This window comes from Triticum urartu, chromosome 2A (genome assembly GCF_056163025.1).
Source record: "Triticum urartu cultivar PI428250 chromosome 2A, HENAU_Tu73, whole genome shotgun sequence".
Taxonomy (NCBI): Eukaryota; Viridiplantae; Streptophyta; class Magnoliopsida; order Poales; family Poaceae; genus Triticum; species Triticum urartu.
In genome coordinates this window covers 704,288,374-704,293,027 of record NC_141874.1, presented here as the reverse complement: position 1 = coordinate 704,293,027, position 4,654 = coordinate 704,288,374, and positions in this window count along the sequence as shown.

The window sequence follows — 4,654 nt, the reverse complement described above, 5'->3', positions numbered from 1 at the left end:
GAGCTAAAGGTAGAACAAATATTCCCTCAAGTTCTATCGACCACCGATACAACTCTACGCACACTTGACGTTCGCTTTACCGGAAACAAGTATGAAACTAGAAGTACTTTGTAGGTGTTGTTGGATAGGTATGCAAGATAATAAAGAGCAAGTAAATATAAAGTAGGGGCTGTTTAGATGAAGACACAACTAAATTAGTTTTAGTAAAGAGCTTTTGTCAACAAGAAGGTTATTTGTCCCTAGGCAATCGATAACTAGACCGGTAATCATTATTGCAATTTTATTTGAGGGAGAGGCATAAGCTAACATACTTTCTCTACTTGGATCATATGCACTTATGATTGGAACTCTAGCAAGCATCCGCAACTACTAAAGATTCATTAAGGTAAAACCCAACCATAGCATTAAAGCATCAAGTCCCCTTTATCCCATACGCAAACAACCTACTTACTCGGGTCTGTGCTTCTATCACTCACGCCACCCACCATAAGCAAATCATAAGCATATTGCAAACCCTATAGTGGGGATCCCTCACGCTTGCGCGACACGGAGAGCACCATAGGACAGCACCAATAATAAAACATACAACTCAAACCAATCACGATCATCAAATAGGCATTAGGACAAAACAGATCTACTCAAACATCATAGGATAGCCATACATCATTGGGAAATAATATATAGCGTTGAGCACCATGTTTAAGTAGAGATTACAGCGGGTAAGAGAGAGGTTACACCGCTGCATAGAGGGGGGAAGAGTTGGTGATGATGGCGGTGAAGTTGTTGGTGAAGATGGCGGTGATGGTGATGGCCCCGGCAGTGCTCCGGTGCCACCGGAAGCAAGGGGGAGAGGGCCCCCTTCTTCTTCTTCTTCTTCTTCCTTGACCTCCTCCCTAGATGGGAGAAGGGTTTCCCCTCTGGTCCTTGGCTCCCATGGCGTGGGAGGGGCGAGAGCCCCTCCGAGATTGGATCTATCTCTCTGTCTCTCTCTGTTTCTGCGTTCTCTTCTGGCTCTGTTTCACCATTTCGTGTATATATGGAGATCCGTAACTCCGATTGGCCTGAAACCTTCGCCATGATTTTTTTCCAAAAATTAGTTTTCTTGCAGCAAAAGAAGAGCGTCAACCGCCTTACGGGTGGCTCACGAGGGTAGGGGGCGCGCTCCCCTACCTCGTGACCACCTCGGGCACCGTCTCACGTGGATTTTTCTTCCAGAATTTTCCAAATATTCCAAAAATAAGCTCCGTCCGTTTTTATCCCGTTTGGATTCCGTTTGGTATGGATATTCTGCGAAACATAAAACATGCAAGTTGAATAATAAAAAAATAATATTGGCATGGAACAATCAAAAATTATAGATACGATGGAGACGTATCAGCATCCCCAAGCTTAATTCCTGCTCGTCCTCGAGTAGGTAAATAATAAAAAAAATATAATTTTTGATGTGGAATGCTACCTAGCATAATCTTGATCAGATGTCTAATCATGGCATGAATATTAAGACACGAGTGATTCAAAGCAATATTCTATCCTTTGACATAAAAATAATAATACTTCAAGCATACCAACCAAGCAATTATGTCTTATTGAAATAACATAGCCAAAGAAAGCTCATCCCTACAAAATCATATAGTCTGGCTATGCTCCATCTTCACCACACAAAATATTCACATCATGCACAACCCCGATGACAAGCCAAGCAATTGTTTCATACTTTTGACGTTCTCAAACCTTTTCAACTTTCACGCAATACATGAGCGTGAGCCATGGACATAACACTATAGGTGGAATAGAATATGATGGTGGAGAAGACAAAAAGAAGAAGATAGTCTCACATCAACTAGGCGTATCAACGGGCCATGGAGATGCCCATTAATAGATATCAATGTGAGTGAGTAGGGATTGCCATGCAACGGATGCACTAGAGCTATAAGTGTATGAAAGCTCTAATTGAAACTAAGTGGGTGTGCATCCAACTTGCTTGCTCATGAAGACCTAGGGCATTTGAGGAAGCCCATCGTTGGAATATACAAGCCAAGTTCTATAATGAAAATTCCCACTAGTATATGAAAGTGATAACTCAAGAGACTCTCTATATGAAGAACATGATGCTACTTTAAAGCACAAGTGTGGAAAAAGGATAGTAGCATTGTCCCTTTTATTTTTTATATTTTTTTATTTGGCCTTTTTGGCCTTTCTCTTTTTTTATTCGGCCTTTCTCTTTTTTTATTTGGCCTTTCTCTTTTTTTATTCTTTTTTGGGACAATGCTCTATTAATGATGATCATCGCACTTTTTTACTTACAACTCAATATTACAACTCGATACTAGAACAAAGATATGACTCTATATGAATGCCTCCGGCGGTGTACCGGGATGTGCAATGATCTAGCGTAGCAATGACATCAAAAAACAGACAAGCCATGAAAACAGCATGCTAGCTATCTTACGATCATGCAAAGCAATGTGACAATGAATGCTCAAGTCATGTATATGATGATGATGCAAGTTGCATGGCAATATATCTCGGAATGGCTATGGAAATGCCATGATAGGTAGGTATGGTGGCTGTTTTGAGGAAGGTATATGGTGGGTTTATGGTACCGGCGAAAGTTGCGCGATACTAGAGAGGCTAGCAATGATGGAAGGGTGAGAGTGCGTATAATCCATGGACTCAACATTAGTCATAAAGAACTCACATACTTATTGCAAAAATCTATTAGTCATCGAAACAAAGTACTACGCGCATGCTCCTAGGGGGATAGATTGGTAGGAAAAGACCATCGCTCGTCCCCGACCGCCACTCATAAGGAAGACAATCAATAAACACCTCATGCTCCGACTTCGTTACATAACGGTTCACCATACGTGCATGCTACGGGACTTGCAAACCTCAACACAAGTATTTCTCGATTTCATAATTACTCGACTAGCATGACTCTAATATCACCATCTTTATATTGCAAAACTATTGCAAGGAATCAAACATATCATATTCAGTGATCTACAAGTTTATGTAGGATTTTATGACTAACCATGTGAATGACCAATTCCTGTCATCTCTCTAAATAGATATAAGTGAAGCAAGAGAGTTTAATTCTTTCTACAAAAGATATGCCCGTGCCCTAACAAATCTAAGTGAAGCAAAATAGCATTCTACAAATGGCGGTTGTCTATGTAAAGAGAAACAGGCAATCCAAACTTCAAATGATATAAGTGAAGCACATGAAGCATTCTATAAAACCATACTCAAAAGATATAAGTGAAGTGCATAGAGCATTCTATAAATCAACCAAGGACTATCTCATACTAGCATGGTTCATAAAATAAAAATAAAAACCTAAATGCAAAAGACGCTCCAATACTTGCACATATCGCATGAACGAAACGAATCCGAAAACATACCGATACTTGTTGAAGAAAGAGGGGATGCCTCCCCAGCATCCCCAAGCTTAGACGCTTGAGTCTCCTTGAATATTTACTTGGGGTGCCTCGGGCATCCCCAAGATTGAGCTCTTGCCTCTCTTCCTTCTTCTCACATCGAAACCTTCTCGATCATCGAACACTTCATCCACACAAAACTTCAACAGAAAACTCGGTAAGATCCGTTAGTATAATAAAGCAAATCACTACTCTAGGTACTGTTGCAAACCAATTCATATTTTGTTTTTGCATTGTGTCTGCTGTAATATAACTTTTACATGGCTTAATCCACTGATATAAATTGATAGGTTCATCAAAACAAGCAAACTATGCATCAAAAACAGAATCTGTCTAAAACAGAACAGTCTGTAATAATCTGAACATTAACCATACTTCTTATACTTGAAAAATTCTAACAAAATTAGGAAAAATAAACAATTTGTATAGGAAGACAGTGCAAAAAGAATCAGAACCATTTGACGTTCCAGCTAAAAATGTAAAATTGCGCACTACAGCCAAAGTTTCTGTCCTGCACCGTACAAACCATCAAGCAAATGTAAACATCCTAAAGGCAAACCTTGGCACATTATTTTTATAATACAATGGAATTGTACAAGGGGATAATTATTTTTGTTGAAAAGTTTCTGTAATTAATATTCACAAAGTTCCCATGGGCATGAACAAAGTTCAAGGACGTCCCCCATTTTCACAATGCTCGCCTCTATCACTTTCACTTTCCTTTTTGAAAAAGTTTTGGGTTCCTATCTTTATTTTTGTTGTTTTTAAACTATATGCAAGAACTCAACAGAAATAAATGACTCTCTAAAACTTCCGGGTTGTCTCCCTGGCAGCGCTTTCTTTAAATCCATTAAGCTAGGCCTATAGTGCTCAAGTAATGGATCCACCCGGATCCCAAGGTATATCAAAGCCAATTTTAATTAACAATGATTTGTAATTTATTGGTGAGCACAAAGTAACATATATCATGTAATGACGAAGTCTAACTCTCTTCCTATACATCGGCATGTCATAAAAGAACAATTCATGCACACATAGTAAAGGCCAATGCATAGTATAAACAGTTTCTTTGCAATTTTATCGTATTGGAAACATAGAGAGGTGGAGATATAGTTCCTCTCTCATAATAATTGCAAGTAGGAGCAGCAAGCAAATGCATATTATATTCATCAAAATCATCATGTGCAACGGTAAAAGGCAACCCATCAATATAA